General features: G+C 39.2%; 1 long non-coding RNA gene across 2 annotated transcripts in view; it reads right to left on the bottom strand.

The window, feature by feature from the left end:
* Positions 1-13,852, bottom strand: part of LOC144339677 (uncharacterized) — a 43,230-nt gene extending 29,378 nt beyond the window's left edge. The window contains exons 1-3 of one of the 2 annotated variants that reach the window (XR_013414954.1): positions 13,731-13,851; positions 976-3,567; positions 466-520 (exon numbers count right to left, since the gene is read on the bottom strand). This is a non-coding gene — a long non-coding RNA (uncharacterized LOC144339677). Of the gene's footprint in view, positions 1-465; positions 521-975; positions 3,568-13,730 lie in introns of both variants that reach the window. The other variant, XR_013414955.1, reaches the window with a different exon arrangement.
* Positions 13,853-14,846: the final 994 nt, after the last annotated feature.

Raw genomic sequence — 14,846 nt, 5'->3', positions numbered from 1 at the left:
GCCAAAGTTCCAAGTGAATCTGCTCAATAAAAATAAAAATATTGTAATAAAATAAGTCTTTGATCTTTTCCACTTGTCTTAGAATTGAACGACAGAATTTATTCTCCGTTTTTTGAATCTCAGAGAAGAGACAGCCATATAAGCTCTTTCCTCACCTACCTCTGCCCTGAGATTGGCCTATCTAAAAGAGATAAACCTAAGATATTTGAAAATAGTCAGATTTGGAGTCTTACCTTGAGGCAATTTCTTCAACTAATTCTACGCCATTTATGTTTGTTTATTTGTTTTGCTCAAACAGGAATTCAAGAACAGCAAATGTGATTTAAATCGGAGATATAAAGTACTACAGAATTAAGAGGAGTTTGCTGAAAATGGTAGAAGATGCTGTGTTAGTCTGTTTTGCTGCTGATAAAGACATATCTGAGACTGGGCAATTTATGAAAGAAAGAGATTTAATGGACTTACAGTTCCACTTGGCTGGGGAAACCTCACAATCGTGGTGGAAGGTGATAGGCATGTCCTATATGGATGGCACGGGCGTAAAAAAAAAAAAAAAAAAAAAAAAAGGCTTGTGCAGGGAAACTCCCTCTTATAAAACCATCAGATCTCATGAGACTTATTTACTACCATGAGAACAGCACGAGAAAGACCTGCCCCCATGATTCAGTTACCTCCAACCAGGTCCCCCCCGACCCACTGCAACATGTGGGAATTTAAGATGAGATTTGGGTAGGGACACAACCAAATCATATCAGATGCAAAGAAAATAAAGAAATGGATGAATGTACCCAATGAACCTCATATGAATAATGAATGGAAAATATTTAAGATCTTCATAGCGTGAAAGCTCAAACAAGTGAAATAAACAGCTACAGAGCTCCAAATAAGTATTTAATAATAGTGACCAGACCGACTTTCTTGAAGTAATGATGGCAAACTTTAAAAGTATGGAAGAGCCATTGACTGAATACTAACCCAATCCAATCAGCATGCTTAGGAAAACTCCCTGAGATGATCATATGAAGCTGTTATTTCATGCAACCCCAAAATGTCCTCTTCTAAAAAAAAAAACAAATGACATATGTGTCCATTTTTTTCAACGTGTACTTATTGGAAATGCTTTCACTTGTTTAAACAAGTCCTACCTGTGAATCAATATTTGTTTAAAAACTTTTAAAGAAAGCATCTTTGTCACCATTTATCTATCCAAATGAGAATAATACCACCTGCTTCCCACCTTAAAAATTTTTGTAAAGATTCTCATTAGAGAATACTTAAGCACAGAAAACGGTAAGAGCCTTGAAATTAAGATATACAATGAACACGTTTATAATAAATACTTTTCACTCGTGTCAGTTTTGACAGTGTCATTTAAGTTTAAATGACTTTGTGATTACTTCTAACACAAATCAAAACTAGAAGATACAGCTCTAAATAAGTTGTGTTCTAGATCCATTTACACTGTGAGTGACATTCACGATACCCTCTGGGACTCCTGGATGCAGCTGGTGACCCAGACCCAGGAATGACACAGTCAGGAAGGAAGCGAGGAAGGTGCACAGAGCTACTTCCTCTTGTTAGAACTCCCCTCTCAACAGCTGTAAGGAAGAATGGAAATTCCCTATGAATCAAAGTGCGACTTCAAAGTATGGGATACAATTTCAGAGACCTGATCGTATTGATTAGGATGCTGACCAAAAGGAAGTCACTGCATTTCATTTGGACACTACTCAGACCTAAGCTGGTATGACATTCATGAGAAACTTTTGGTTTCAATTCATCTTTTTCCCATGAATATTTATGCTCCTTTTTTTTTTTAAGTCACTTCATGATATTCAAGCTAGTTATTTCCAACCTTCTCTCTGACTGAATTCTCTATTATATCTTTCCTTTTTTCCCCCTGCAAAACACTTTAATTCATGAAATTCATGAGAAGCTATTATATAGCAATGACCATGCTGTGTTCTGGGCATATGTACCCTCAAAGTCCTCACAGGATAGAAATACTACTTAATCTGTATACAGTGAACTGTACATAACAATGTGGGGACTATACTACAAATACTATGAACAAAGCACCAGGAGAACCCTCAGTCTTGGCCGTGTTCTTTGATGCCTTTGTGCCTTACACATTCCGATCCCACCACCTAAAATAATCCTCTTGTCCTTCATCCCTGGGACCCTGTACTCTGCCTCAGTGCTTCTCTTCCTACACACTTCACCTCCCCTTGTCTCTCTGAATGTGTCTCCTCCACAGCAATCTGTGCAAAGACTAACACCAGAGTAACTATCTTATAGTATTGTAATGCTTAGCTAATTTTTCTGCCTCCAACAATAAATTCTGATCTATTTGAGGAAGTGAACTCCCATACCATTCTCAAGGAAGTCCTTCTTTAGAAATATAGACTGAAACCTGACAGAAAAGAGATTCAGTGTATGTCCTAAAGGATGGCATAGGAGAGCTGAGACTTAGCAGGGTATATACCAGAGCAGTCTCATGCTCTTCTTGCCAGCACACCACTAGGTTAGCAGTTCTCAACTTTGGCTGTACTTGGTATAACCTGGAAGCTTTAAGATATTTTTGATGTCTTGGTCTCAGTTCTAGAAATGTTGAATTCACTGGAAGGGGGTAGAGTTGGGTCATTAAGGTTTTAAATGTTCCCAGGTGATACTGGGGATGATGAGAACTTAAGGATGAGAACCAGTGCACAGCAAGACACTGTGAAATGGGAACAGATGTTAGAAGTCACCATTGGCACTAGGGGTTACAAATGGATTGCCAATTTAAGAACACCTTATTTTTCATCATTCTCTTGAAATAAGTTGTTCCTCCACCTGAACTGTTTCAGCAATTCTATTATCCTCATGATAATATCAGGTTTCTTAGCATATTACACCAACGTGTCTGTAAAATCAACCCATCTTTTCCTTTATCCTCATTAATATCTTGTGTGCTGAGTCATGTAAAACTGCTTGCTATTGCCTAAGTGTGTCATGCAAACCTTTCCCCATACCATCCTATATGTCTGCTTCCAGGAATGCCTTTCCTCTTAATCCCCCAGGAATTCATACTCATACTTTAAGACCTGGAGCCAGACATAGTAGCTCATGCCTATAATGGCACTGACTCAGGAAGATCACTTGAGGCTTGGAGTTTGAGACCACCCTGATAAACATAGCAAAATCCTGTCTCTAAAAAAATTAAAAAACACCCCGTCTCTACTAAAAATAAAAACATTAGCCAGGTGTGATGGTGGGCGCCTGTAGTCCCAGCTACTCGGGAGGCTGAGGCAGGAGAATGGCGTGAACCCGGGAGGCGGAGCTTGCAGTGAGCTGAGATCGCGCCACTGCACTCCAGTCTGAGTAGCAGAGTGAGACTCCATCTCAAAAAAATAAAAAGAAAAAGAAAAAAATAAAAAACAACTTAGCATAGTGGCTTGCAGTTGTAGTTCCAGCTACTTGGGAAGCTGAGGCAGGAGGATCACTTGAGCTCAGAAGTTTGAGGTGCAAATCAGCCATGATTGTATTACTGCACTCCAACCTGGGCCACAGAGCAAGACTCTGACTCTAAAAAAAAAAGAAAGAAAACAAAGACTCAACTTAGGCTTGTCTTTTTACTCCTGTTTTGTGATGCATAAAACTTGGTTTACCATTCAATTTCAATCAAAGCAGTTAACACTTGCTATCTTTTTGCCACTTACTGTCTTGTTCTGTTTAGGCTGCTATAACAAAATACCATAAACTGTGTAGCTTACAAACAACAGAAATTTATTTCTCACAGTTCTGGAGTCTGGGAAGTTCAAAATCAAAGTGCCAGCAGATTCCACGTCTAGTGAAGGCTGGTTTCCTGATCCATGGATGGTACCTTCTCTCTGAATACTCACATGGTGGAAGGGCCAAGGGGTCTCTCTCAGGGCTCTTTTATAAGGGCGCTAGTTCCATTCGTGAAGACTCCACCCTCATGACTTAATCACCTCCCAAAGGCCCTACCTCCTAATACCGTCACCTTGGGTATTAGGATTTCAACATATGAGTGAATTTTGAGAAAACACAAATATTCAAGCCACAGCACTTACCTTGAATTTTTTTGAAATTCCCAAGGGCAGAAAATGTCTTCTTCTGGACATGCTATTTCCAGTATGCATACTGTGTTTGATACACTGGAGGTGCTAAATGAATGGCTATTGAATAAGTGGATGGAAGGATGGATAGAGGGACAGATAGAAAGAGGATTATGTAAATGAATTCCTTCATCTATTTATCCCTTACGGGGATTCTCACTATACTCATCGTTGAGGAAAAAGTACAATGACTTCCTCTTAAATGTCTTTCAAATGTATCTTTAAGAAGTTATGAGGCCCAGGAGCCTGAACCAATTACACAGAATTACGGACTCCAGGCCAGGGGAGGGAGGGTGCCCGGGAAAAACAGTGACAATCATGATTTCCTTGGTCATGTTAAGATTTTCTAGATAAATAAATAAAAGCAAAGCATTCTAGTCAAGTTGTGTCTCAAAAATGCTGACTTTCTAGATGATTGCTTTGCCCTGAGCCACATCTCCTTTTGTTCTTCCTTCCCCTCCATCATACTGGTCTTGAGTTCTTCTTCAGAGAATCATAATCAGCATAAAAGAATTTGCTCCAGCTGGGTGCGGTGGCTCACGCTTGTAATCCCAGCACTTTAGGAGTCCGAGGTGGGCAGATTGCCTGAGGTCAGGAGTTCAAGACCAGCCTAACCGACATGATGAAACCTCGTCTCTACTAAAAAAAAAAATACAAAAATTAGCTGGGTGTGGTGGTGAGCGCCTGTAATCCCAGCTACTAGGGAGACTGAGGCAGGAGAATTACTTGAACCTGGGAGGCAGAGGTTGCAGTGAGCCAAGACCAGACCATTGCACTCCAGTCTGGCAACAAGAGCAAAACTCCATCTCAAAAAAAAAAGAAGAATAATTTGCAATTTGCTCCTCCTCTCTCAATTTGAGTTCCAGCTGGAATTTGAAAAAAAAATTATGGGTTCACAGGTTTGCTCACGCTAAAAGGAATTTTAGGCACCATCTCATCCCATCCCTACATCTTACAGATCTAGAAGCACTTGGGAAAAGTTTGGCAAATGCATAGTCTGTGGCAGTTACCAGTATAACTAGATGGTTCTCGGCCACATCAGCATGAGAGGACCAATGAAATCACATCAACCTTAGCACCCAAATCTTCCAGGTCCTTCTTAAGGTCTTCTGTAGTTTCAGGAAGTCTCAAGAGGAAAGCTCATGTGTGCTCAGAAATAAGCCCTGGCCTCTTTGTCCCTGGCCTCTTCCTCAAAGACCGCCTCACCAAGTCCCTGGTCTGGGTCCCTCTCTGAGAATAATCCACGCTGAGTACCACTATCCTCTGTGGTCAGCTCTAGAGCTCCAAGGCTGAGACACTAGTCCTCCTCCAGGGGGTGGGAGAGATAAGGGAGTGGGAGGAAGGGAACAGAGGTGGAGAAGGAAAGGTATTGAAAAGCATAGGAAGAAAACAATCCAACTTTCAAGCAGCACTTTGTTATTGGTGGACCAGACATAACTTGGTGTTTTCGAATTTGGCTCTAAAATTAGGTCCAGATTTCAAATTTGTCCCTGCTACTTAGCATCTTTTTTATTTTTAGCAGCATAGAAAACCTTTCTGAACTTGAATTTTTACTTTTTCCCTTCTTTAATATAATGGAAATGATAACTGTGTTCTCATAAAATTATTGTTAGAATTCAATTAAATACTGTACGGTTATACCAGTGGCTGGGCAGAGCCAGAAGTTAGCAAGCACTCAACAATGATAAGGATATTATTATTTTCATCTCCAGTGTTCTCATCACTGCCAGTTTAATTGCTCATTGACATAGCTCCTTCAGCTTCTGCCCCTAAACCTGCTCTCAGTTGTTCTCAATAGGAGTAACTCAGGCCAGCGGGAAGAAACAGTGCCTCCCCAACCTCTTTGTTTCCTACTCCCATTTCCAGGTACCTGTACATAAAACTTCTTTTTTCTCCATTTCTTCACAAGACAGTTTGGGTACCAACTGGTACAAACAGTTCCTTACAAAGCCATTTTTAATTCCATTAGAGGGTCAGCTAGGACATCCCAGCTGCTTTACTAGCAAAGTCCATCTGTCCTTCTGAAATAATGGCACATGTAATTGCCACTTTTCATTACAGGAAAAAAATAAATACACGTTTTGCTAGCTTGATTTCCCCCAAAGGAGCTCTTGCCTTTCCAGTAATAGAGTTCTAGCTAGACACATGGTTGGCCGAAGACAATCCTTCCCACCTTCAACCACGCAGATGAGAACAAGACCCCAGAACTGAGCAGAGCAAGATGACGAAAAGAGCCCCAAGCCAAAATAACTTTGTAATTATCCACTGGGTAACTCTGATAGGTCTGGACTGTTTCAGCAACTATATTTAGACATCTGTGTTCACCCTATAGCCTAAACACCAGGTGGTGTCGTTTCTAAACACTGCAAAGAGAAAGTTTTGTTTAGACCTCAATGCAACCCCCAAAGACAATATTTAATTAAAATATTAATACTGGTCATATGCCCACAAAGCAGTTGGGAAAGCAAACACCCTTTCATTCCCAATATAGAAGCTTCAAAGTTGGTATTGGAAAAGATTTCAAAGTCTCTGACACAGCCAAATATTAAACATTCATGGTCACTGCTATGAACTGAATGTTTGTGTCCCCCCAAAATTCATATGTTGAAACCCTCACTCCCAATTTGATGGTATTAGGAGGTGTGAGCAGAGCTACTATGATGGGATTAATGCCCTTATAAGAAGAGAAGGAGACATCAGAGTTTCCTCTCTCTGCCATGTAAAAATGCAACAAGAAGACAGCCTTTTGCAAAAGAACCAAATCTGTTGGTACCTTGACCTAGCACTTCATAGATTCCAGAACTATGAGAAATTAATGTCTGTTGTTTAAGTCAAACAGTCTATGTATTTTGATATAGCAGCGTGAGCTGACTAATATAGTCATCCTTAGCATCCAAACCTTCTATTAACTGAAGAAAGAAAAACCAACTCAAGGCAGGGAAACTTTGTGCTTTACATAGATGGCAACTTTAAAAAGCAATTGTTTAAGTTACATTTTAATTGCAAATGGATATATTCTAATTCACTTTCTGAGCAAATTATGGGTCTTCATATCAGATAAAGATGCTCTATATGGAAAGAGGTAGAGAAAGTGCCCCAAAACTTATTGGCGTCGTAGTCCCAACCACAGGAAAGATAATTTATTAGCTCAGTCTAGGGGCAAGATTAGACAGCCCCAGCTCAGTTCAGGTCACCTCCAATCTGGTTTCCTAAGAAAGCTCACAGTATGCTAAGAACCTAGTCACACATCCAAGCCAATTTTGGGATTAGCCTAGACCTGTAGTCCAGACTGATAGTCTCGATTTTATATTTTTGACGATATAGACAGTCAAATATACATAATTAAGTATATAACATATATAATTATTAAGTATATAATATATATTAAGTATATAATATATAAATAATTAATAATTAAGTATATTATATATTAAGTATATTATATATATTAAGTATATTATATATTAATATATAATATACTTAATTATGTGAATTTGACTATATATATTTTATTAAATCAGAATCCATGGATTGTCCCCACAATGATTGTTCCTCCAGGGAATGAGTTTTAAAATTCAGATTATCCTGGCTAACCTGGTGAAACCCCGTCTCTACTAAAAAATACAAAAAACTAGCCGGGCGAGGTGGCGGGCGCCTGTAGTCCCAGCTACTCGGGAGGCTGAGGCAGGAGAATGGCGTAAACCCGGGAGGCGGAGCTTGCAGTGAGCTGAGATCCGGCCACTGCACTCCAGGCTGGGCGACAGAGCGAGACTCTGTCTCAAAAAAAAAAAGAAAAAAGATTCAGATTAATCCATTTGGGGCAGCTAAAAACTCCCAACACCCTATTCTTTCACTCTACCCATGCTGGAATAAGACCGACTTCAAGATTCACATGGCTCCATGTAACCAGAGATCCCATGCCAAAGGAGAGTAGGCAAAAATAGACATAGGTGGATATGTATGACTTCTTTCCATGAGCTTCCAGGCCTCCAAGGGACAAAATTCTTGATTTGGTGCCAAAATGTTCTATTTGTCTTATTAGAAAAAATTACTCAGTAAAGTGACATACCCCAGGAGGAGAGAACTGTTGTCACATTATCCAGATAATCATTTAAGTCTATACATTTTCACTGAGGGTTTTAATGATGAAATGATTAAGAAGTTGTATGAGAGATGAACTGTCTTAGAAAAATTTGCTGCCTATTAATGACTTTCCCATGCATTATTTTTGCTTTCATGTCTTCTAAGTCTAAAAGCTTCTCCCACATTTCCTTAGATCATGGCTTATGTTTGCTAATATTGTGAGATACATATAATCTCCTATTAACATTTGTATAAAGTGTCTTTACTATCTCTCTAAGACATTGTTCTACCCTCTTTGAAGATATCAGCTTTGTGATGGGTGGCATTTGATATTGCGACTAACCTAGCATCTATTGTATGAAGGGTAATAATACAATATAAACCGTTGTTATACACTTAGAATGTGCCCGGCACCTTATAAGCCTTTGTTTTATAACTCAGTGTATAATATATGTTAATTTTCATAACATCAAGGAATAGATAATTTCTTTATTTCTATTCTACAAAGAAGGAAACTGAAATTAAACAACTCAGCCAAGGGCATACCACTAATAAGTAGCAGGTCCAACATCCAAAGCCAGGGATGATCTAGCATTATGAGGCCAAATATACCAGTGGTGTTATTCTCACTTAATGGAGACTATTTGGAAAGAAGTAATAAAAGGATATGAACTGAACATAGTTATAGAATCACAGACTCCTAAGGCCAAAGGATCTTCAATATCCTTTAGTTTTTCTTGCCCAAAATATCAATCCAAGAAATTAACTGGTTACTTATTAAAAGTAGACAGCCAGGAAAAGGAGAACTGAGTATTTCAAAGCAAATAGTCCAAATGGACAAACAAACTCTGAACAGAGTCACTTTTAGAAGGAGGAGAGAGAAGGTTAAGGCATTTATGAACAAAAGGCAGACTTCTTTAGAAGGAGTCACCATATTGGCTCACTGCAACTCCGCCTCCCGGGTTCAAGCGATTCTCCTGCTGGGATTACAGGTGCCCGCCACCACGCCCGGCTAGTTTTTGTATGCTTAGTAGAAATGGGGTTTCACCATGTTGGTCAGGTTGGTCTCAAACTCCTGACCTCGTGATCAGCCCGCCTCGGCCTCCCAAAGTGCTGGGATTACAGACGTGAGCACGCATCTGGCCCCAAAAGGCAGACTTCTAAAGTAGAGGTCCAACTTGGCCAGATAATAGACTCACTAGCATATCAACTGCTGGAAGCTACTGTAGGAGGTCAGGAGGTCACTAGCACATCAACTGCTGGAAGCTCGTGTAGTGTAGTGTAAGCTAAGGTTAGAGGAAGGAAAGCCCAGAAAGGGTTTTTGTTTGGTTCTTTGGCAGCACTTAACTCTAGGAAGTGATGGGGAAATTCTACTTTCTGAGAATGTTTTTCACAAGGATGACAGAGATTAGAGCTTCGAATGAAGAAAATATTGCTGCAATCAAAGAAAGCAAAGTGCAACAAAGCTCTTAGACCAGATGGCATTTTTCTAAGTATTCTGGAGAAAATAAGGTGTGAAAACAGCAGAGGTTGATGAGGACATATACTATGACCATTAAAATAACAGCTGTTCCTGAAGATTGTCCAAGTTTTAAGACAGTATCTGTGTTTTGTTTTTTAAGGAAACCAAGAGAAATCCCAAGAATTCAGACAAATGAACTTTGTCTTGGTGCTAGGATACTGGTTGGGGGAAAAAAGTCCAATGATGGTGCCAAGTAGACTCTGGGAATTGAAACTTGACAGGCCCCCATCAACTCTGCAGGAATAGAGATTTTTGTCTCTCCAAGTTTAAAATTGATAATAAGTAATATAGAGATACACCATGCACTTGCCCTTTTTAAAAGTTTGAAAATGAAGAAACAAATGCTTTCTTGGATCTGAAACTAGCTAGAGAAATTAGAATCATGTATGCTTAGGCCAAAGAGAAGAGATTAGCTATAGCATGCCTGGAATCTGGTGTTGGAATGAAATGTAATTTCACCTGCATTTTTTAAATAATTAGGGAGTATGTGTGAGTCACAAGCAATTGACTCTCACATGATTGACACTCTGTGGGGGCAAGCAGTGAAAAAGAAATGGTGAGCACATGATCCTATGATAATCATCACTAGCATTTATTGAATGCTTACTACGTGGCGGGCACACTGCTTAGTGTTTGACATCCATTATCTCAATTATTCTCAGTCTGTGAGTGATGGTATAAACTACTTCAGAAACATCTGCTATTTCAGAAAGAAAATGCTCTAAGGCATAAGGGCAGATTATCAGCCAGGGTCACAGTTCAGATGAGTTCCAAAGAAAGCTTATCTAAAATATTCTGATGAAAATGGGGTTTCCATTTAAAACCAAATGGGGGCCAAGAGAGTTGTAACGGAAACTTGAGGATGCACTCTATTCTCTGCCCCTCAATCCCTGAGCCAGCCAGGGACACTTATTTTCTCCTAAACCTTAAAATAGTCATGCTAACATTGGTTTCAGACTCTGTCAGAATCACCAGCTCTGAGACTACAGAGTTTTTCCCACTCTTTCCTATTTCCTGGTCCTTAAACCTGCTTCCTTACCTTGCTTCTGTGCCTTGCTAATTATAACTGCCTTTTGTTTGTTTGTTTCCTGATTCCTGTGGCTCAATCTGTGTTCCTAGGGCCTTCGTCTGTGGTACCCACTTGGAGATTTTAGACTCATATGGGTCTAAAGCTTTGGCCTAAGTTTAGTCTGAAACTCTCCTAGGCTTTGGTTCACAACCTCCCGCCACCCAACATGGTGCTGACAGGGAGGACAATCTGTAGCCCATAAAGATTAGAGCTATGCTATGCATCAATGATCTTTCCCAACTAAAATACTTAGTTCAGGGCTCTTCGCACAATGCTCAAAGTACTTTCTGTTCAATAAAGGCTTGTTGACTGGATTTACAACACATGCTGTACTATGAACTGCATACCAAAGTCCAAATTACAACATATAACCCCTATGACAAGAAAGAGTAAAAAAATAAAACCACAGCCTTGGAGGGATGCCAGATGATGCTGAACTCATGAAAAACTCCAGAGAGGAAACAAAAGGTACTGAACAGAAATGGAGTGCACACACCATCACCTTGTTCTCTCATCTTTTGTGAACTATGACGGGTCACCTTTGCAAAATTATAAACCTTTTGAGAGTAGGGTACAATACAGCTTCAACAGCAGGGTGCCTACAGTCCCCATCACTCCTCCCACCACCAGGGAACTTGCAGGATGGGAGTTTTCCTGTTAGCTGTCCTTCCTGGTAAAGCACTGACAACAGCTTTGAATGCCACAAAGCCACATTGGGAAAAGTGTGAAGTTTTGTCCTGTCCATATTGTATCTGGACAGATAGTTATTTAGAAAAGAATCATTCTGCATTTTATGTGTGATAACATTGGCTATACAGGATCTCTCTTTCTCATCACCCAAGTCTGGTTCCTTCCCAGTCTACAGCTGCCTCTTGCTCTTCAAAGAGCTTAATTTTCCTCTCGGGTTCTTTAAGCAATAGCTCTCCTTACTACCTGGTGTGATGGTTAATTTTATGTGTCAAGCTGACTAGCCTGTAGTAACCAGTTATTCAAACACTCATCTAGGTTTGGCCCATAGAGATATTTTGTAGGTGAGTTTAATATCTATAATCATGGACTAACCTTTTAAAAAATCTATAATCAGTTGACTTTAGGTAAAGGACATTATCTTCAACAATGTAGATGAGCCTCATTCAAGCAGTTGAAAGTCTTAAGGGCAAAAATAAGTTTCCCTGAGGAAGAAATTCTGCCTCAAGATTGCAACATCAGCTCCTGCCTAAGAATTTTCAGCCTGCTGGCCTGCCCCGATCCTATAGATTTTGGACTTACCAGTCTCCACAATCACATACTGAAAGCAGTCTCTCTCCATACATAAGCATGCCTTGCTTAACAGAGATACATTCTGAGAAATGCATCCTAAGGCAATTTCATCATTGTGTGAACATCATACAGTATACTTACACAAACATAAATGGGATAGCCTGCTACACCCCTGGGCTATATGGTATAGCTTATTGCTTCCAAGCTACAGCCCCATACAGCATGTTACTGTATGGAATACTGTAGGCAATTGTAATACAATGGGAAGAATCTGTATATCTAAGCTTAGAAAAGCTACAATAAAAATGTGGTATTAAAAGACAAAAAAAAGAAAAATTGCACACCTGTCAAGGGCATTTACCATGAAAGGAGCTTACAGAATGAGAAGTGACTTTGGGTGATTCGGTGAGTGAGTAGTGACTGAATGTGAAGGCTGAGGATGTTACTGTATATTACTGTAGACTATCAACACTGTACATCAAGCTACATTAAATTTTTTAAATTCTTTCTTCAACAATAAATTAATCTTCACTTACTGTAACCTTTGTATTTATAAGCTTTCTTTTTAACTTTTTGGCTATTTTGTAGGAACACTTAGCTTAAAACATAAACACATTGTGCAACTGTACAAAAATTCTTTATTTATATCCTTATTCTACGAGTCATTTTCTATTTTTAATTTTTTACTTTTTTGTTAAAAACTAAGACACAAGCATACACATTAGCCTAGGTCTACACAGGGTCAGAATTATCCAGATGTCACTAACAATAGGAACTTTTCAGCTTCATTTTAACTTACGTGACTATTGTCATATAAGCGGGCCCTAACTGACCAAAAACATGTTTATACAACACATTAAAGTCTATTCGTTTGCTATCTTGGGGGTAAATTAGTGTTGCTGCTGGAACCCTGATAATTTTCAAGTGAAGAAACTTGGAGAAATACAAATATATTTTTATATATTTTACACATAAAATATATAACTATACTTTTATTATTATATTATATATAAATATAAATTTATATTTTTATAAATAAAATAAATATATATTATATATATTTATATATATTTCAATTTTCTCACTTGTAAATTATCAAGGTTCCAACAGCAAAAATAATTTACCCTCCAGATTTCAAATGACTATACTTTAATGAAGGAACCATGGATAGACGTATTGGCAGCATTAAGGAAACAAAAAAGGACAGGTTAGGCACCAGAGTCTAGCAACAGAGGGAAGCCATTACCCCTCTAGAGCTGAAGGGGTAAGGGGAAGAAAGAACTTTGCTGAAAGCTGGACCTTGGGTGGAGTCTCCTCACAGGACCTGTGGTCAGAGAGGGACATAGCTATCTCCAGACAGGCAGCACTGAAGCAGTGAGGGGGCAAGAAAAGCTCTGATCTTTCTCTCCTCCTGCTCTCCAATTTCTTGTCCAGTGAGTCAGTCTTCAGTTGGTAGAACCCAAACAGAAGCCAGCTAGGAAGAGAGCCTGGCAAGGCAGGGAAGAGCAGAGAATGGATCTTCTGGGGAGCGGGGTGTGGGGAGGGGAGCCACTTTGGGAAGCTGAGATAGGAGGATTGCTTAAGCTAAGAAGTTGGAGACCAGCCTGGGCAACATGGCAAAACCCCATCTCTACAAAAATATTTTATGAAATTAGCCAGGTATGGTGGCACGCACCTGTAGTCCCAGCTGCTTCGGAGGCTGAGGTGGGAGGATCACTTGAGCCTATGGGAGATTAAGGTGCAGTAAGCCATGACCGCATCACTGCACTCCAGCCTGAGTGACAGAGAGAGACCCTGTCTCAGAAAAAAAAAAAAAAATATATATATATATATATACACACACACTGTAGCGTGGTTCTCCTAAGACTCAAGCTACATATTCATACTAGCTTTCAACTTTTATAAAAGACTCTGTTTGATTTAACTTCTTATCTACTAATACACCATATCCAATTAATACCAAATTATGTCTTATCTAATATTATTATTTTCCCTGGCCCCCAGTCTTTCTTATGTATTACGTATTATTTAGTTACACTGGCAATCACCCAGAATTTAGTTGCGCTCCCTTTATTCTCTATCACTTTTGTCAATCATGTACCCCCAAACTCAATTTTAATCCATTAATAACGACACATACATCCATTTACATACAAAATATGGACAAATATGTTTTATAAAAGAACCTATATATGTTCAACAGGTTTGGGGCTAAATATTATTTTCTTTTATACCTATCAGATTGTATTCGCTGTAATTCTGTGTACATAAAATGTGTTCAATAACTTCCTTTTCCTTGTAAACTTTCATCTGTTTAAGACAAAACACAGTAGACTTATCACTGTCCTATTTATTATGGTCAAAGAGAGAAAAGGACATATTATTCTGCTTAGAAAGTAGTTAACTATAGCAGACATACATGGAGCTATCTGTCCAGGATCCTCATCTGGGAAGTGCCTGTGTTCCTCACTCCATTTGTGTGGTTATCACAGAAGGTGTCCTATGGCCACAGTTAATGGCTCAGCAGTAGACATTAGACCGAAGATGACCTCATCGCAATCCCTTCCCCAGACTTCATTTCCTAGCTAAAGCATATAAGTCCAGGCTGGGCACCTGATTCATATGATAAAACAACTGAAGTTCATCTTTGGGACTATTGCATCTAGAAGTGACAAGCATACTTTGGGTGTTTGAACTGTGATGTATAAAACTAAAAGGTCAACTATCAGTAACTGAATTTCCAGTCATGTAGAACAGAGAAGGGGAAAAAATAAGAGAAAGAAAGAAAAAT

This window comes from Macaca mulatta, chromosome 3 (genome assembly GCF_049350105.2).
Source record: "Macaca mulatta isolate MMU2019108-1 chromosome 3, T2T-MMU8v2.0, whole genome shotgun sequence".
NCBI lineage: Eukaryota > Metazoa > Chordata > Mammalia > Primates > Cercopithecidae > Macaca > Macaca mulatta.
This window is presented reverse-complemented; position numbering and strand designations above follow the sequence as displayed.